General features: G+C 41.6%; 1 pseudogene; it reads left to right on the forward strand.

Annotated features, from left to right (window-relative positions):
- Positions 1-581: 581 nt before the first annotated feature.
- LOC121847895 lies at positions 582-19901 on the forward strand (annotated as a pseudogene).
- Positions 19902-21670: the final 1769 nt, after the last annotated feature.

A 21670-nucleotide genomic window follows, 5' to 3' on the forward strand; every position in this document is an offset into this window, starting at 1 on the left:
AACGAACTGACAAAATAACCGCATGACATAGCTATGGATTATTACCATTTCACCATAGTTTTCAATACTTTAATGTGCGATTAATACAATAGTTATTTTCATCAACTTGTTACATTAATTTGGAAAATAAAAACGACGATTTCCTGTTTGATGGGATATTTATTGGGACAGGTGTTTTCAATTTTCGAGCTGGAATCCACCTGAAAGTCTTTACCAAGGAGGAATACACACGTGTTTTACGTCAAAACTGTATCCGCCCTTGCACGGGCAGGCGCTGATATAAACATCTGAAGACAATGTCCTTTCTAAGCGGAGTAGGACGCAGAGGACACAGTTGGACTCCACGGAAAAGCAGAAATACTTCCCCCTCTCCAAAGACCTCTATTGATTTTGAGCATACACAGGAAGCATACAAGAGTAAAGACAATTTAGAACTGTTCAGAAGTTTGGTGGTTTTCACACTATGCTCTTATGACCTTTTGATTGATAAGGAGGTTTGGTAGGCCTAATACTAATCAAGCCTTTTTTGTTTTCCTCCCCCTGTTGTAAAGCTCAAACTGGCGAAGTGCATATAAATCAAAATGAGAGGGGTGACAGGTAGCCTAGTGGGTATAGTGTTGGACAAGTAACCAAAAGTTTGCCAGATGAAAACCCTGAGCTGACAAGGTAAAAATATGTCGTTCTGCCCCTGAACAAGGCAGTTAGCACACTTTGTCATTGAAAATAAGAAATTTTGTTTAATGATGATTTCTCTTGCCTAGTTAAATAAAAAATAGGCACATCATGCTATCTTCTCTGTTTACATCAAAGGTTTCCTTCTGATATGTCTGTCCTGCAATGCTGACTTTAATTATACTTAACAAAAATATAATGTTGCATTTCTGCAACACTAAGTTACTGTTTATGTAAGGAAATCAGTCAGTTTAAATAAATTTAACTAGGCCAGTTAAGAACAAATTTTTATTTACAATGACAGCCTGTTCAGAGGCAGCACAACAGATCTGTACCTTGTCAGCTCAGGGATTTGAACTTGCAACCTTTCAGTTACTAGTCCAACACTCTAACCACTAGGCTACCCTTCCACCCCATGTAAAGGAGGACCTCACACAGGAGGCAGTGACTGAAGAGATTTGGTTATTACTTTAAATGCTCTTCCTAACCTATTTCATAGACCAAAAAAACAGAATGTTGCTAGAACTTCAGGTTTTACTATATGTTCTGGTGGGGTCCCAGTAGCCATCGTTAGTAGAACAACATCACATGTTAATGTTGGTTTATAAGAAAACAGGTGTGTGTGTGTGTGTCCCTTTATCAGAATGAAAATAGGGGATTGTTTTGTGTATGAATTCGAAGTGCTATATACTTCTGAGAGCACACAGACATCTTGTTAAGCAAACCAGTTTTTATTTTTCATACATCAAAAATGTTTCCGCAAACAAAGGTTATTTCCTTATTCTGAATGAAAGGCATCCAGATCTAACCAGGGTGAACGACCACAGTATGATTTTCCCCTCGTTTGAAGCCAGGGACAGGCTATAATTTGATATCCCTCTCAGGATGTAAACACTAGTCTGTCCAGACCCCATTGGTCGGTTGGGTCAAGGCCCTCCTCGCCTGATTGGCTGTCCTATCGGAACTCTCACTCTTCAGGAATTCTGTCACATGAGGCAAGCTGCAGCAGCCAAAGACAGAGAGTCAGTAGAGACAGTCGGATCCCTGCTCTGATATAAACCTGTATGACAGGCCAGGAAAAACCTACACAACCGTTCTCTCTGAGGAGAGCTTGGCTTCATATGGGTTAGATCGTGCAGCTATGTAGTCACACTGAGTTATGCTACGTTTTTTTTTGAACTCACCTTCATTAGCCCCTCTTTGGAGGATAACTTTAACTTTCAGATTACACGCCTAAAAAATAAGTAAATTGGTCTGAATTGCATCCAGTGCGAGAGAGCGAGTGAGAAAGAGAGAGAGAGAGAGAGAGAAAGAAAGAGAGGGAGAGTGTGAGCGAGAGAGAGAGAGAGCAATAGGGACATAATGCCAAAGGACTGAGTGTTTCTCTGTGTCTGTCTCTCTCTGAAAGAGGTCACTCTGGTCAGGTACATTTCAGAATCAGCAAGCGATCAGCTCTGTTGATCAATGGCTGCCTGAGATCTTGTTTAATATGCAAAAACAGATGTAAGACAATGTGGCTTTTACTCACTCCCTGCCCTGTTTGAAAAATCTCCTAACTTTACCATGGAAATAATATTAGGACAGGACACCCCAGTCACTTCTGCTGTTTAGTTTTCGGCTTAGTCTGGACTTTGTCTGCCATCAGAAGACAGTCAGACCTTTGTGTTGGTAAAAAACAGACTTGCAAGGCATAAGCCAGGAAGAGTTAGCTTGTCCACTTTGATGCAAGACCACTTTCTGATACAATTGTGCTTGACGTGTACTCATGCGACTTATCAAAGACACTTGCACCAGGCAGCATCTCAGCAGCATGTGAGTGAGAGACAGTATGAACAAGAGGGGAATGGAATGAAATATAAAATAATAGAATAGAATTGTTCCCGAGAAGAATTTTTTTTTTTCACAACAAGCTCATACATTTACTCACAAATAACCAACCAACACCCCACCCCCTAGATATTTACATTTCCATCTCATGTATGATGAATGTATTCCACTTACAGTCCAGACATGCCATCATACCATCTACCCCGTTACCAAACCTTCTTACGTCCAAATACCCCAACAATATCTCACGGACTGACACGGTATTCGACCATGGTCCAAATGGGAGATAAACTTAATTAAGAGTTTGATGGTTAAGTTTAGGCATTGATTCCGATTGGTTAAGGGTTAAGGTTTGGGAATAAAAGAAAAAGAAGAAAAGAGTGCCTTGCACTGGGATTGAACCTGCAATCCTTGGAGCCGGAGCTCATGGCTTACGTCCATCCCCATCCACAACGCCCACTTGATGGTAATAGTGCTCACATTGCCCCTAGTGGCCCGGTATTGAAGGCATCTCCCAACATTCTGTGGACCAGGATGAATGTCAAATACTGCATTGGATCTGGTGTGACCAGGCTGAATAGCCATCAAGCTTACCGGCCCCTGGGTGGTCGTATGAGTCAGACCTCATTTCTGTGATCTGTAATGGTATGGACATAGGTCCAGCTGTATAGTGTGTCTGAGTGCCCTTCGTGAAGGTCCAATTTAAACATGGGCAGGAACAACTCAATCAGTCTATCTGGGGCCACCTGTGGTGAGATGTGTCCTATATCCACCAGCTGGTGCCTCAAGGGCAATACAGTTCATGGAATTGTGGTTATTTAAACAAATGGAATGGGATTTGATGTGCCAGGCTCATGTTCACCAAGGAATTTAATGTCAATGTTTGTGTGTGTGGACTGTGGCGAGCTCCAACATAATGGACACTATAATACTGTTCACATCCATAACGAGTGAATCATTCAGCTTTCTTTTTCTCTCCTTTTTTGTTGACAGATCACTTGTGTCCGCTGCAGAGAAAGAAAGCTTAAGCAAGTCCGTCTGTTGGGGTGTTAGGCTTACATTTGAGCCACTAACTACATTAGCTTGCAAAGGTTTTCATCCCCCTTGGCGTTTTTCTTATTTTTATTTGGATTTCATGTAATGGGCATGAAAAAAATGACTTGTTTCAATAAATAAAAAAATATGTAAAACAGAATAGTGGTGCGTGCATATGTATTTACACCCTTTGTTATGAAGCCCCTAAATAAGATCTGGTGCAACCAATTACCTTCAGAAGTCACAGAATTAGTTAAATAAAGTCCACCTGTGTGCTATCTAAGTGTCACATAATCTTTCACATGATCTCAGTATATATATATATACACCTGTTCTGAAAGGCCCCAGAGTCTGCAACACCACTAGGCAAGGCGCACCACCAAGCAAACGGCACCATGAAGACCAAGGAGCTCTCCAAACAGGTCAGGGACAAAGTTGTGGAGAAGTACAGATCAGGGTTGGGTTATAAAAAAATATCAGAAACTTTCAACATCCCACGGAGCACCATTAAATCCATTATTAAAAAATGGAAATAATATGGCACCACAACAAACCTGCCACGAACGGGCCGCCCTCCAAATCTCATGGACCAGGCAAGGAGGGCATTAATCAGAGAGGCAACAAAGAGACCAAAGATAACCCTGAAGGAGCTGCAGAGATCCACAGCGGAGATGGGAGTATCTGTCCATAGGACCACTTTAAGCCGTACACTCCACAGAGCTGGGCTTTACGGAAGAGTGGCCAGAAAAATCCATTGCTTATTAAAGAAAAAAATAAGCAAACACGTTTGGTGTTCACCGAAAGGCATGTGGGAGACTCCCCAAACATATGTAAGAAGGTACTCTGGTCAGATGAGACTAAAATTGAGATTTTTGGCCATCAAGGAAAATGCTATGTCTGGCGCAAACCCAACTCCTCTCATCACCCCGAGAATACCATCCCCACAGTGAGCATGGTGGTGGCAGCATCATGCTGTGGGGATGTTTTTCACCGTCAGGGACTGGGAAACTGGTGGAAATGGAAGAACGTATTCAAGAAAGATCCTGTGTAATATATTATAAAAAATAAAGCGAAATGGATGGAATATGGGGAATAATGCAGCAAACTCTTTTTCAATCTTAAATATAGAAATTATACCAAAAAAATGTTTTCAAACTGGTTACAAATGATGGAGTCATGCATGATTCATGGAATGATATTTTGAAAGAGGAAGTAAAGTACTTTAAGAATATGTTTTCATTTCAGTCTCCTCCATCTCCACTAACTGAAACTAGTTGTATGGATTTTTCCTTAATAATAAGGTAATATTAACATCTGTACAGAAAGACTCATGTGAAGGTCAAATTACAGAGGACGAACTTCTTGATGTAATTGGTGCCTTTAAGGATGGTAAAACTCCAGGGCTGGATGGCATACAAGTGGAAGTATACAAAACGTTTTTTTGATATACTCAGAGGAACATTAGCATATTTTAACCACTCCTACATAAATGGTAGATTATCAGACACGCAACAAGAAGGTCGGATATCATTATTCCTGAAACAGGAAAACAGGAAATGGTATATAAAGATCCAGTCCATTTAAAAAATTGGAGACCGCTTACACTTCTGTGTTGTGATGCAAAAATTCTAGCAAAATGCTTGGCGCTTAGAATTAAGAAAGTATTGTCAGATATTATTCATCCTAATCAGACAGGTTTTTTACATGGACGATACATTGGAGATAATCTAAGACAAGCAATGGAAACAATAGAATACTATGAAATATTGGGGACTGGTTTTCATAGCTGATTTTGAAAAGGCTTTTGATAAAGTATGACTAGAGTTTATATGTATAAATGCCTAGAATATTTCAATTTTGGGGAATGTCTTAAAAAATGGGTTAAAATTATGTATAGGAGCCGTAGGTGTAAAATAGTAAATAATGGCTACATCTCAGAAAGTTTAAAACTATCTAGAGGAGTAAAACAAGGTTGTCCACTATCGGCATATCTATTCATTATTGACATCGAAATGTTAGCTATTAAAATTAGATAAAATAATAATATTAAGGGATTAGAAATCCGTGGTTTAAAAACTAAGGTGTCATTGTACGCTGATGATTCATGTTTTCTTTTAAAACCACAATTAGAATCTCTTCATGGCCTCATAGAGGATCTAGATGTTTTTGCTATCCTAACTGGATTAAAACCAAATGATGATATGTGTACTATATTATGTATTGGATCACTAAAAAAAATGCACATTTTACATTACCATGTAGTTTACCAATTAAATGGTCTGACGGAGATATGGACATACTCGGTATACAAATCCCAAAAGAAAGAAATCTTAAATGTTTATAGAAAGTTAGCAAAAATAGATAAGATCTTGCTACCATGGAAAGGAAAATACCTGTCTATTTGTGGAAAAATCGCCCTGGTTGACTCTTTAGTCATATCACAGTTTACCTATTTGCTTATGGTTTTGCCTACACCTAGTGACCTGCTTTTTAAATTATATGAACAAAAAATATTCAATTTTATTTGGAAAGGCAAGCCAGACAAAATTAAGAAGGCCAATTTTTATAATGAATATGAATTCGAAGGGCAGAAATGATTAAATATTAAAGCATTAGACCTCTCACTAAAGGCATCAGTCATGCAAAAGTTATACTTATATCCAAACTGGTTCTCTAGTAAATTGGTAAAAATGTCTCATCCTATGTTCAAGAAGGGCCTTTTTCCCTTTATTCAGATTACATTACAATCTGCAAAATATCGTTATTTTTTAAACAAGCCTTAGAAAGGTGTTTGCAATTTCAGTTTAATCCACCTGAAAGACAGAACAAATAATATAACAAATATTGTGGTTAAACTCAAAAATACTAAGTGATTAAAAAAAACATATTTTTCAATGAAATTTTAAAAAAGGTATAATTTTAGTGAATTATATCATAAATAGGACTGGCGGAGTTATGTCACACATACAGCTAACACAGACATATGGAAATGCTCTACCCAAAATTACAACCAATTAATTGCAGCATTACCACAAAAATGAAAGAGGCAAGTGGAAAAAAAGTAAGGAACTTGTATGTCGGCCCTGTATTAAAGAACATAAATGGTTAAAGAAAAGTGTGATAAATGAAAACATATACCAATTTCATTTAAGGACCAAAACATTGACACCTGTGCCATATAAATTGCAAAATAGTTGGGAAGAGATTTTCAATGTACCCATTCCATGGCACATGGTTTATGAATTGACACGCAAAACAATGACGGATTCAAAACTTCACATTTTTTCAATGTAAATTACTATTACTACATTTTTCTATTAAAACGTAATAAATTCTTGCAACCAAAAAAATGTTAAATATATGGAGGATACAATCTTCCCAGCTCTACAGATTCTGCTGTGAGGAGGCAGAGTCATTAGATCATTTATTTTGGTATTGTCCATATGTAGCTCGTTTTTGGTCACAGGACCAGGAATTGCTGAAGAATTGCAACATTTGCCTAGAACTAACGCTGCAGATAGCAATACTGGGTGATTATTGCAACCATTATTGCAACCAAAATTCTGGATCACCTGTACTCTACACACAGAGATATGTACAGGGCTCTCCCTCGCCCTCCATTTGGTAAATCCGACCACAACTCTATCCTCCTGATTCCTGCTTACAAGCAAAAATTAAAGCAGTAAGCACCAGTGACTCGGTCTATACAAAATGGTCTGATGAAGCAGATGCTAAACTACAGGACTGTTTTCCTATCACAGACTGGAACATATTCCGGGATTCTTCCGATGACATTGAGGAATAAACCACATCAGTCACTGGCTTTATCAATAAGTGCATTGAGGACGTCGTCCCCGCAGTGACTGTAAGTACATGCCCCAACCAGAAGCCATGGATTACAGGCAACATTCGCACTGAGCTGAAGGGTAGAGCTGCCGCTTTCAAGGTGTGGGACTCTAACCTGGAAGCTTACAAGAAATCCCGCTATGCCCAGCGACAAACCATCAAATAGGCAAAGCGTCAATAGAGGACGAAGATTGAATCATACTACACCGGCTCTGATGCTTGTTGGATGTGGCACGGCTGGCAAACTATTACAGCCTACAAAGGGAAGCACAGCCGCGAGCTGCCCAGTGACACGAGCCTACCAGAAGAGCTAAATCACTTCTATGCTCGCTTCGAGGCAAGCAACACTGAGGCATGCATGAGAGCATCAGCTGTTCTGGACGACTGTGTGATCACGCTCTCCATAGCCGACGTGAGTAAGGCCTTTAAGCAGGTCAACATTCACAAGGCTATGGGGCCAGATGGATTACCAGGACGTGTGCTCTGGGCATGTGCTGACCAACTGGCAGGTGTCGTCACTGACATTTTCAACATGCCCCTGATTGAGTCAGTAATACCAACATGCTTCAAGCAGACCACCATAGTCTTTGTGCCCAAGAACACAATGGAAACCTGCCTAAATGACTACAGACCCATGGCACTCACGTCCGTAGCCATGAAGTGCTTTGAAAGTCTGGTAATGGCTCACATCAGCACCATTATCCCAGAAACCCTAGACCCACTCCAATTTGCATACCGCCCTAACAGATCCACAGATGCTGCAATCTCTATTGCATTCCACACTGCCCTTTCCCACCTGGACAAAAGGACCACCTATGTGAGAATGCTATTCATTGACTACAGCTCAGCGTTCAACACCATAATACCCTCAAAGCTCATCACTAAGCTAAGAAACCTGGGACTAAACACCTCCCTCTGCAACTGGATCCTGGACTTTCTGACAGGCTGACCCCAGGTGGTGAGGGTAGGTAGCAACACATCTGCCACGCTAATCCTCACCACTGGAGCTCCCCAGGGGTGCATGCTCAGTCCCCTCCTGTACTCCCTGTTCACCCACGACTGCATGGCCAGGCACAACTTCAACACTGCTGACGACACAACAGTGGTAGGCCTGATCACCGACAACGACGAGACAGCCTATAGGGAGGAGGTCAGAGACCTGGCCGGGTGGTGCCAGAATAACAACCTATCGCTCAACGTAACCAAGACTAAGGAGATGATTGTGGACTACAGGAAAAGGAGCACCGAGCACGTCCCCATTCTCATCGACGGGGCTGTAGTGGAGCAGGTTGAGAGCTTAAAATTCCTTGGTGTCCACATCAACAACAAACTAGAATGGTCCAAACACACCAAGACAGTCGTGAAGAGGGCACGACAAAGCCTATCCCCCCTCAGGAAACTAAAAAGATTTGGCATGGGTCCTGAGATCCTCAAAAGGTTCTACAGCTGCAACATCAAGAGCATCCTCACCGGTTGCATCACTGCCTGGTACGGTATTTGCTCGGCCTCCGACCACAAGGCACTTCAGAGTGTAGTGCGTACGGCCCAGGACATCACTGGGGCAAAGCTTCCTGCCATCCAGGACCTCTACACCCGGCGGTGTCAGAGGAAGGCCCTGAAAATTGTCAAAGACCCCAGCCACCCCAGTCATAGACTGTTCTCTCTACTACCGCATGGCAAGTGGTACCGGAGTGCCAAGTCTAGGACAAAAAGGCTTCTCAACAGTTTTTACCCCCAAGCCATAAGACTCCTGAACAGGTAACCAAATGGTTACCCGGACTATTTGCATTGTGTGCCCTCCTCAACCCCTCTGCTTCTCTCTGTTTGTCACACTGTATATGCATAGTCACTTTAACTATACATTCATGTACATACTACCTCAATTGGCCCGACCAAACAGTGCTCCCGCACATTGGCTAACCGGGCTTTCTGCATTGTGTCCCACCACCCGCCAACCCCTCTTTTTACACTACTGCTACTCTCTGTTCATCATATATGCATTGTCACTTTAACCATACACACATGTACATACTACCACAATAAGCCTGACTAACCGGTGTCTGTATATAGCCTTGCTACTCTTATTTTCAAATGTCTTTTTACTGTTGCTTTATTTCTTTACTTACCTACACACACACACACACACACACATATGTTTTTTTTCTCCGCACTATTGGTTAGAGCCTGGAAGTAAGCATTTCACTGTAAGATCTATACCTGTTGTATTCGGCGCACGTGACAAATAAACTTCAATTTTTTTATTTAAAAAGCCATAGTCAATCAATCAATAATAAAATAATTATTTTAGCAAAAATGTTTATTTTTAATTTACAATCTGTTGAAGCTATGAGAATAGAAAGGTTCAGTACTTTTGTGAAGCAGCACAGTTGAAAAATATATGGCAAATAGAATAGTTATAGTTGAGAGATAGATGAGAGGGGTTGAATGGAGCTGAAGGGTGGGACTAATAACAAGATAACCAATGTAAAACATACAGGGTCTGTAAAATTTATATAGGTTCAGACATTTTGTGAAATAGCATAGTTACAAATAGAAAACCAACTGGATGGACATCAGAAGTAGAAGAAGGACAAACAAAATATAACTATTGTAAAATAGATTGTGTCTGTAAAATGTGTATAAGATTTATAAACTGAAGGTATAAGCCTAAGTGTTTATTAGTTTACTCCAATTGGGGAAAGGGTGGTAGGGTTTGCAGGGAATAATAAAGGTATATTCTTTAAAAAGTATGTATGTCTATATAGGTATGTGTATGTATGTATTTGCATATGTATGCATACGTGTATGTATATGGACATAGATATTTACCCCCCAAAATATTTTGGGGATTGGAAATTATGCAGACAATTACATTGATGGAAGCAACAATCTTTCCGCAATATAAAAAGTTATTGGTGACAGGGGGCAGTATTTTCACGTCCGGATGAAATGCATGCCCAAATTCAACTGCCTGCTACTTATATTACTCATAATTCAACTGCCTGCTACTCATGGATAGAAGACACTCTGAAGTTTCTAAAACTGTTTGAATCATGTCTGTGAGTATAACAGAACTTATTTAGCAGGCGAAACCCCGAGGACAAACCATTCCGATTTTTTTGAGGTCACTCTCCTTTCAATGAGGTTTCATTGGGAATCCAGCTTTTTAAGGGACCTTCTTACAGTTCCTACCACTTCCACTGGATGTCAACAGTCTTTAGAAATTGGTTGAGGTTATTCCTTTGTGTAATGAAGAAGTATGGCCATCTTGAACGAGGGTCACTTGAAGTGTACTGTTAGATAGAGGCGCGTGAGCAGAAAGCTAGCTACAGTGTGTTTTCCTCCTGTATTGAACACAGATCATCCTGTCTTCAATTTTATCAATTATGTATGTTACAAAATACCTAAAGTTGTATTACAAAAGTAGTTTGAAATGTTTTGACAAAGTTTACAGGTAACTTTTGAGATATTTTGTAGTCACGTTGCGCAAGTTGGAATCAGTGTTTTTCTGGATCAAACGCGCCGAATAAATGGACATTTTGGATATATATTGCCGGAATTCATCGAACAAAAGGACAATTTCTGATGTTTATGGGACATATTGGAGTGCCAACAAAAGCTTCTCAAAGGTAAGGCATGAATTATATTTTTATTTCTGTGTTTTGTGTCGCTCCTGCAGGGGTGAAATATGCTTCTCTCTCTTTGTTTACTGGGGTGCTATCCTCAGATAATAGCATCTTTTACTTTCGCCGAAAAGCCTTTTTGTAATCTGACATGTTGGCTGGATTCACAACAAGTGTAGCTTTAATTTGGTCTCTTGCATTTGTGATTTACTGAAAGTCTGATTTTTATAGGAATTTATTTGAATTTGGCGCTCTGCATTTTCCCTGGCTTTTGGCCAGGTAGGACACGTCCCACATATCCCAGAGAGGTTTTAAGCTGATCCACCACTTAAAAAAAGATTGCAGAACACATCCAACTTGAAGGAGCTGGAGCAGCTTTTCCTTGAAGAATTGGCAAATATCACAGTGGCTAGATGTGCCAAGTTTATAGAGACATACCCCAAGAGACTTGCAGCTGTAATTGCTGGAAAAAGGTGGCTCTACAAAGTATTGACTTTGGGGGTGAATAGTTATACATGCTCAAGTTTTCTGTTTTTTTTGTCTTATTTCTTGTTTGTTTCATTAGAACAAATATTTTTCATCATCTAAGTGGTAGGCATGTTGTGTAAATCAAATGATACAAATCCCCAAAATCTATTTTAATTCCAGGTTGTAAGGCGACAAAATAGGAAAAATGCCAAGGGGGTGAATACTTTCTCAAGCCACTGTACACACTACCGGTCAAAAGTTTGGACACGCCTACTCATTCAAGGGTTTTTCTTTTGTTTTTATTATTTTCTACATTATAGAATAATAGTGAAGACATCAAAACTATGAAATAATACATTTGGAATCATATAGTAACCAAAAGTGTTTAATAAATCAAAATACATTTTATATTTGAGATTATTCAAATGATCTAACTTTTGCCTTGATAACAGCTTTGCGCACTCTTGGCATTCTCTCAACCAGCTTCACCTGGAATACTTTCCCAACAGTCTTGAAGGAGTTCTCACATATGCTGAGCAATTGTTGGCTGCTTTTCCTTCACTCCGCGGTCCGACTCATCCCAAACCATCTCAATTTGGTTGAGGTCGGGTTATTGTGGGGGCCAGGTCATCGGAGGCAGCACTCCACTCACTCTCCTTCTTGTTCAAATAGCCCTTACACGATCTGGAGGTGTGTTGGGTCAATGTCCTGTTGAAAAACAAATGATAGTCCCACCAAGCCCAAGCCAGATGGGATGGCGTATCGCTGCAGAATGCTGTGTCACCACCACACCATAACACCTCCTCCTCCATGCTTTACGGTGGGAAATACAAATGCAGAGATTATCTGTTCACCCACACCGCATCTCTCAAAGACACGGTGGTTGGAACCAGTTTGGATTCCAGACCAAATGACACATTTCTACTGGTCTAATGTCCATTGCTTATGTTTCTTGATCCAAGCAAGTCTCTTCTTCTTATTGGTGTCCTTTAGTAGTGATTTCTTTGCAGCAATTTGACCATGAAGGCCTGATTCACGCAGTCTCATCTGAACAGTTGATGTTGAGATGTGTCTGTTACTTGAACTCTGTGAAGCATTTATATAGGGCTGCAATTTCTGAGGCTGGTAACTCTAATGAACATATCATCTGCAGCAGAGGTAACTCTGGGTCTTGCATTCCTTTGGCGGTTCTCATGAGAGCCAATTTCATCATGGCGCTTGATGATTTTTGCAACTGCACTTGAAGAAAAGAAATGTCTTAAAGTAATGATGGACTGTTGTTTCTCTTTGCTTATTTGAGCTGTTCTTGCCACAACATGGACTTGGTCTTTTACCAAATAGGGCTATCTTCTGTGTACCCCCCTACCTTATCACAACACAACTGATTGGCTCAAACCATTAAGAAGGAAAGAAATTCTACAAATTAACTAAAAGAAGAAGAAGGCACGCCTGGTAACTGAAATGCATTCCATGTGACTAACTCATGAAGCTGGTTGAGAGAATGCCAAGAGTGTGCAAAGCTGTCATAAAGGCAGAGGGTTGCTATTTGAAGAATCTCAAATATAACATATATTTTGATTTGTTTAACACTTTTTTGGTTACTACATGATTCCATATGCGTTGTTTCATAGTTTTGATGTCTTCACTATTATTTTACAATGTAGAAAATAGCAAAAATGAAGAAGAACCCTTGAATGAGTCAATGTTCTAAAACCTTTGACCGGTAGTGTATGATGCAAATGGTTGCAATAGGGAGGGATGCTGGTGTGTTTGTTGCCCCCTCCCCTCCCCCGTAGGCGATGACCGCAGAGAAAATAAGTACAAGGCTCACCGACAGTTCGCGGACCGCCAAGGGGGAGTGGCCGGAGCCAAGACGTATTTCGAAGCAAACGAGGCTAAATGTGATCAAAACATGGAGACCTTCCTCAAGTGTATCAAAGCATCTGGTATGCCTGCAGAAAGACACAATACAGAGAGGAAGACTGGGTGGTTGTGGGGTTAGAGAGTCTTTTTTATATTCAGTTACAGTTCAGTTACAGTACATTTTCTGTGCAGTATAACAGTAATTATGATGTACTTTTTTGTAGTTTCTTGGGATTATGATAGTCTTCAAGACCATAATTATTACAATACTTAGGAAAATACTTCTTTACGTAACCTTATGTACCTTATGTTTATTTAATATAACCTGTTCTTGGGGGTGGGTGGGAGGGGAGGGGTGCAAATAGTCTGGGTAGTCATTTGAATATCTGTTCAGGAGTCTTATGGCTGTTTAGAAGCCTCTTGGACCAAGACTTGGCGCTCCGGTACCGCTTGCCGTGCAGTAGCAGAGAGAACAGTCTATGACTAGGGTGATTGAGTCTTTGACAATTTTTAGGGCCTTCTTCTGACATCGCCTGGTATAGAGGTCCTGGATGGGAGGAAGCTTGGCTCCGGTGATGCACAGGGCCGTACGCACTACTCTCTGTAGTGCCTTGCGGTCAGAGGCCGAGCAGTTGCCATAACAGGCAGTGATGCAACCTGTCAGGATGCTCTCAATGGTGCAGCTGTAAAACCTTTTGAGGATCTGAGGACTAGCCAAATCAAGTCTCCTGAGGGGGAATAGGTTTGTACACCCTTTTGCCTCAATTTGTCAGGGCATGGGCTCTACAAGGTGTCGAAAGCTTGAAACAGAGATGCTGGCCCATGTTGCCTCCAATACTTCCCACAGTTGTATCAAGTTGGCTGGATGTCCTTTGGGTGGTGGACCATTCTTAATACACACAGGAAACTGTTGAGCGTGAAAAACCCAGCAGCGTTGCAGTTCTTGACACACTCAAACCGGTGCGCCTGGCACCTACTACCATAACCTGTTCAAAGGCATTTAAATATTTTTTACTTGCCCTTTCACCTTCTGAACAGCACACATGCACAATCCATGTCTCAATTGTGTCGAGGCTTAAAAATCCTTCTTTAACCTTTCTACTCCCATTCATCTACTCTGATTGAAACGGATTTAACAGGAGACTGCAATAAGGAATCATAGCTTTCACATTAATTCACCTGGTCAATCTATGTCATGGAAAGAACACTGAGTGAAATGTTTATATTTGTAATACATTTTGGATTGATATTACTGTGGCTTACACACTAAGCACATTTGACCTGTCTTGGTGGGAGCTCAATGGATGGCTTCTCTGCTATCAAGATGACTGCACTGGACCGAACTCAGTTCCTGGTAGGTTGGGTTAGGAAGGGATCAGAATATCAATTTATAATAGTTGATTGGATTTATATAAAGCTTTTTCAAGATGATCAAAGTGCTTTACTTATTAAGGGGAAAACTCACCTTATCCACCACCACGTTGCACCCACTAAGCTGAAGGGTTTGACTCTCTCGTAAAGTGCTCTAGTGCTTGTAGGTATGTTATTACTCTCTACTTCTCTCTCTATAGCTCCGGTTCTCTGAGGTTCTGATGAAATAGAGGTGTTTCTTCAGCTTCCTGGTAGCACAGCAGGTGAAGGAGGGCATGGAGGCATCAGAGAGAAGGCTAGAGCTGGATCTTCTACAGGTATATACAACATACACTGTAGCATAATATAATCATGTTCACTTGGATGCTCCAATCATGTTCACTTGATGCTCCAGTTACTCAACTAGTCTAAAGAAGGCCAGTTTTGTTGCTTCTTTAATTAGTACAACAGTTTCAGCTGTGCTAACATAATTGCAAAATGGTTTTCTAATGATTAATTAGCCGTTTAAAATGATAAACTTGGATTAGCTAACACAACGTTCCATTGGAACACAGGGGTGATGGTTGCTGATAATGGGCCTCTGTACGCCTATGTAGATATTCTATAAATGAACCATTGCTAGCTATAATAGTCATTTACAACATTAACAATGTCTACACTGTATTTCTGATGAATTTGATGCTATTTTAATGGACAAAAAAGAACAAGGACATTTCTAAGTGGCCCCAAACTTTTGAACATGCATTAGACAGACAAGTGTAGGTTGTGAGATGCTACTGAAATTATGCAGGTGAGGAGACATGACATGTGATATGTCATTTTTTAAAATGTAACTAAGCAAGTCAGTTAAGAAAAAATTCTAAATTACAATGACAGCATGTTAACTACCTTGTTCAGGGTAAGAAAGACAGATTTTTACCTTGTCAGCTTGGAGATTTGATCTAGCAATCTTTTGGTTATTGGGCCAAAACTCTAACCACTAGGCTACCTGCCACCCCATTAAATAAGGCTGAGAGAATTATACCTATGGAGGAGTGGCTTCTATGAAGGAACTTTGAATGTTTTTGAACTTCAAAGTTTTCTTAACTGGGGTGGCAGGGTAGCCTAGTGGTTAAAGCATTGGACTAGTAACCAAGAGGTTGCAAGTTCAAATCCCAGAGTTGTTCATAGGCCATCATTGAAAATAAGAATATGTTCTTAACTGACTCACCTGGTAAAAAAAAAAAACTAATGTTGGACCAGAGCTAGCCCCTTGATCATGACTCTCAGTTCCATTACATAATAATAATAATGGAACTGAGACATTACATAATAAACCAGAGGTAGCTTGCTGGCTAATAAACTTGTGTGTACAGAGTGGCATTAAAATAAAAAACATCTATTTTGTAGTTAATAAATCCAATGTGAAACATGAAACATATCTATAGTATCATTTACTAGCTTTGAAAAAGTGAATCCATTCTCTTCCTAATTTCTGAATCATGCTTGTTACATCAGTAGCTGCAGTAGACTATACTTCAGAGGGGGAGGAGAGTTTACACACACTGGCAGGCAGACACTGGAATAAGTTTCTGAGTGACAGTCAGGGATTTGCATAGACTGATTTCTAGTATTCAATACTGTTGTAAATATCACTTCATACTTTATATTTTCCTGGCTAAAGGCTGTCTCTCTCTCGCTCTCTGCCCCTCCAGAACCATTGACATGCTATATTCAAACAGCCATTGTCTCAAACTTAGAGGTAAGCAATGCAAGCCAATGGAAATACTGTAGGAGATAAGCCTAGACAGACACAATATGAATTTGTATCACACTCAAGTCATTCTGAAAACACTGCCAAACCCTGCGGTACGTTTCAATTGACTTGTTCAATTGTTTGCACTATTAAATTCGTAAGATTGACATTTTTGAGTTGATCCCAGGATTTAGAAAATAATGGGTGCTTGAAAGGAGTTGCATCAATTGGAAAGTGTCTCGGTGGGCCTCAGATAAAGTCTTTCTTGTCCTCTCTGGCTGTGTGACACACTATCTCCAGTGCCAGACTTAGCAAGATTTAATGGTTGAGAAGGCCCTGTCTCCTGTGTTTGCTGAGACAGCGTGATTCACTGTGCCACAGACAGGTAAACATATTCTGTTTGCTTAGACAGGTCAGCTGGAACCGCTGCTCAGTGAGTTCACTGAGGAGGGGGGAGAAACAGATTAACAGAACGCTGCAGAGGTTGACCTGGCCAAGGTAAACAAGTTAAAGGGCTATGTAAAGTCATTGGCCGAAATCAGTCTTGCCTGCTACTTACTAAAACTACATACTATGTACTAATCGTACTACATAATTTATTATTAAGAACGCACTGTTTAGTAAACATTAATGCAGTATGGCAACTATTATCAACATACTAGGCTCATCCTACTGAGAACGCGCCATTTAATGCAGAATTCCATTGATTCCCGCCATTGTTAATTTTGGTACAGTGCATTACCTTCTTTGATTACCTTCTGTTGTCAAACAAATGATTCCCTTCCTCAATAGTGTGCAGCGAATTTTACTATGTGAAAAGTCCAAATGAGTATGACATGCTGGCATTTAAAGCATACTACATGTAATATACTAAAAAACGTTCTATTTGCACATATCCAAAATGCCTGCTATGGACACAGCCATAGCTATGCTATGCTATGCTATGCTATGTAATGTAATGTACCGGTAATCACAGTACTGCTTTCTAAAAGTTGTGTTTCCTTTGATTCTTGAGAAAAGCATGTAGCTTATGTGTCTGTATTGAAGTAGAACTAATCGTTGTTGACTAGAACCTGATTCCTCTGTGTTGCAGCATGCAGAGGAGCACAGTGTTCGTCTGAAACCTCCCATCTTCATCATCTTCCAGTGTTACCTCAAGGTTAGTGACCCTGTAGTCACGCGTTGCCTTCCTTCCAGTGTTACCTCAAGGTTAGAGACCCTGTAGTCACGTGTTGCCTTCCTTCCAGTGTTACCTCAAGGTTAGAGACCCTGTAGTCACGCGTTGCCTTCCTTCCAGTGTTACCTCAAGGTTAGAGACCCTGTAGTCACGCGTTGCCTTCCTTTCAGTGTTACCTCAAGGTTAGAGACCCTGTAGTCACGTGTTGCCTTCCTTCCAGTGTTACCTCAAGGTTAGTGACCCTGTAGTCACGCGTTGCCTTCCTTCCAGTGTTACCTCAAGGTTAGAGACCCTGTAGTCATGCGTTGCCTTCCTTCCAGTGTTACCTCAAGGTTAGTGACCATGTAGTCACGCGTTGCCTTCCTTCCAGTGTTACCTCAAGGTTAGTGACCCTGTAGTCACGCGTTGCCTTCCTTCCAGTGTTACCTCAAGGTTAGAGACCCTGTAGTCACGTGTTGCCTTCCTTCCAGTGTTACCTCAAGGTTAGTGACCCTGTAGTCACGCGTTGCCTTCCTTCCAGTGTTACCTCAAGGTTAGTGACCCTGTAGTCACGCGTTGCCTTCCTTCCAGTGTTACCTCAAGGTTAGTGACCCTGTAGTCACGTGTTGCCTTCCTTCCAGTGTTACCTCAAGGTTAGAGACCCTGTAGTCACGCGTTGCCTTCCTTCCAGTGTTACCTCAAGGTTAGAGACCCTGTAGTCACGCGTTGCCTTCCTTCCAGTGTTACCTCAAGGTTAGTGACCCTGTAGTCACACGTTGCCTTCCTTCCAGTGTTACCTCAAGGTTAGTGACCCTGTAGTCACGTGTTGCCTTCCTTCCAGTGTTACCTCAAGGTTAGTGACCCTGTAGTCACGCGTTGCCTTCCTTCCAGTGTTACCTCAAGGTTAGAGACCCTGTAGTCACGCGTTGCCTTCCTTCCAGTGTTACCTCAAGGTTAGTGACCCTGTAGTCACGTGTTGCCTTCCTTCCAGTGTTACCTCAAGGTTAGAGACCCTGTAGTCACGCGTTGCCTTCCTTCCAGTGTTACCTCAAGGTTAGTGAACCTGTAGTCACGCGTTGCCTTCCTTCCAGTGTTACCTCAAGGTTAGAGACCCTGTAGTCACGCGTTGCCTTCCTTCCAGTGTTACCTCAAGGTTAGAGACCCCGTAGTCACACGTTGCCATAGGAGGCCTATAATAACGTGACCATGGATGTTGAGTTGTCATCCTCTCCGCTCTCTTCCATTGTAGGAGGCCTATAATGACATGACCATAGATGTTGAGTTGTCATCCTCTCCTCTCTCTGCCATTGTAGGAGGCCTATAATAACATGACCATTGATGTTGAGTTGTCGAGAAGGGAGGGCTTGTGCATGGAGCCTACATATAGCAGGGGAAGAGATTGGATACGAGGACCCTGTTGACCCTGACTGTGGGACCATTAAAATTATGTACCACAGGTAAAGGATGAATCTATTAATACTAACAGACACTGAATACATAAAAACATACTTAACACATAGTTATAGTTTAAAAAAAGTTTTAATAGTGTTGAATAACTAAACTGTATCTCTGATCTGACCACCAGTACAGCACTTATAGCTCTGTTCTGAAGAAAGGTACTGCACTTACAGCTCTGATCTGACCAAAGGTACTGCACTTATAGCTCTGATCTGACCACCAGTACAGCACTTATAGCTCTGTTCTGAACAAAGGTACTGCACTTACAGCTCTGATCTGACCAAAAGTACTGCAGTTATAGCTCTGATCTGAACAAAGGTACTGCACTTATAGCTCTGATCTGACCAAAAGTACTGCACTTATAGCTCTGTTCTGAACAAAGGTACTGCACTTATAGCTCTGATCTGACCAAAAGTACTGCACTTATAGCTCTGTTCTGAACAAAGGTACTGCACTTATAGCTCTGATCTGACCAAAAGTACTGCACTTATAGCTCTGATCTGACCAAAAGTACTGCACTTATAGCTCTGATCTGACCAAAAGTACTGCACTTACAGCTCTGTTCTGACCAAAAGTACTGCACTTATAGGATGTAGGGTGACATTTCAGACACTGCTTTGTCACAGCTGTGTAACAACGTGTCAGGAACAGTACTATGGTTTAATTGTCTGTCATGTCTGTGTACTACAAGGTGTCTAGACTCCATTCTGGATGATATTGGACTGACAGAAACGTCAATGTCAAGTTGGCTGCACACAACGAGGACACAGTGAAGCACACCATCAGGAGGCAAATCTCCATAATCGAATCTACTGCCAAGGCCTGGCATAGATCACAGACACAATGAGGAGGATGGCTCCATACCCTGACTGCTCTGAGGAGGATGGCTCCATACCCTGACTGCTCTGAGGAGGATGGCTCCATACCCTGACTGCTCTGAGGAGGATGGCTCCCTACCCTGACTGCTCTGAGGAGGATGGCTCCATACCCTGACTGCTCTGAGGAGGATGGCTCCATACCCTGACTGCTCTGAGGAGGATGGCTCCATACCTTGACTGCTCTGAGGAGGATGGCTCCCTACCCTGACTGCTCTGAGGAGGATGGCTCTATACCCTGACTGCTCTGAGGAGGATGGCTCCATACCCTGACTGCTCTGAGGAGGATGGCTCTATACCTGACTGCTCTGAGGAGGATGGCTCCATACCCTGACTGCTCTGAGGAGGATGGCTCCATACCTTGACTGCTCTGAGGAGGATGGCTCCATACCTTGACTGCTCTGAGGAGGATGGCTCCCTACACTGACTGCTCTACACTGACTGCTCACACATACCAGCACATGGACATTACATTTCTATAAAAATATTGATTTTCTCAAACTATAAGTGCTTTTAACCTATTTTTACTTTTCTTGTTTGTGTACATTGACACGCAGTTGGGCCTGATTCCATATTGCCAAGACTTGCATTATTCATTGCTCAATAAAGGATTAAACATATTTCTATGCGGTGTTTTCTTTCTGAACAATAACACATCACAAAATGACAAACAGGGTATTTTTTTAATTATTTTGAATTGCATTTTTGGAATTCTTCTCACAGACACAAGTTTGTCAATCAAACACATCAGGGGTGTTCAACTACACACGGTATGCAGGCTTTTGTTCCAACGCATCACAGAAACAGCACATTTTGTCCATAACTTTCCACTTCTGAACTTCTCAATATTTCTTTAATTGTCCCCCACAATGAAATCGGAGAGGGGACTGGATCTGTCTCCATCCGTACGTTTGTTCTGTCATGCGTTAGTCAGACACAATATCTAAGACAGCACTGTGACGATTTTGACGAAACCTGGGTGAATGATGAGTCTTGCCATAGAGATCTGGCATCTACAAAATTACTCTGATTTGCCCAATGCGGGAGCTATAGTAATTAACTGAAATTTGTAAGTTACATGCAATATCTCAATTGGCCCAAAGGGGGCACTGCATCATTTAGGGGGGACGACATGTTTATTGTTGCCTTCTTCTTTTTGTTCTAGCTAGTGAAATCCCTGTTACTACTGTATCATATAGCTTTGTGTTACTCTACAAAATGTCCCTGTGACCTTTGTGTCTGTTCTCTATTATCCTACCCGTCTCCTCCCTCCAGGCCAGGCAGGTTTCTCTGTGTATAAGTGTGCTCGCTATGGGCCTGTGAACGTAGTGATCCCATACCTGTGCCGTCTAGCCGAGGACAACAGGGGCTTCATGAAGGGTTCCCAGAGGGAGAGAGAGCTGCTGTGGATAAAGCTGAAACGCAGGTTGGCCTTTGGACAGGTCTTCTACAGGCCTCAACTTGAGCCGGCACTATGAAATCACAGCTAGCTAACTGTCTCTCGCTTCGTCTCGGTCTAAGCCTCTTCCACTGTTTATCTCACCCTCTTCCCCTTAGCTATCTTTCTCCCTCCCTCTGTCTCTCCCTTCGTCTCTCTCCCACTCCTTTTAATTTCCTCTCTGTAAGCGTTCCTCTTTGTGTCCTCTCAGCAACCTCAGAGCCCCGCATACATCATACAGGCATCTTTACTATTCCAAAAGGACTCCCTAAAATGTTGGGCTGGCACAGTCCACCCGCCGCT

The sequence above is a fragment of the Oncorhynchus tshawytscha genome, linkage group LG12 (genome assembly GCF_018296145.1).
Source record: "Oncorhynchus tshawytscha isolate Ot180627B linkage group LG12, Otsh_v2.0, whole genome shotgun sequence".
In the NCBI taxonomy this organism is placed as follows: domain Eukaryota; kingdom Metazoa; phylum Chordata; class Actinopteri; order Salmoniformes; family Salmonidae; genus Oncorhynchus; species Oncorhynchus tshawytscha.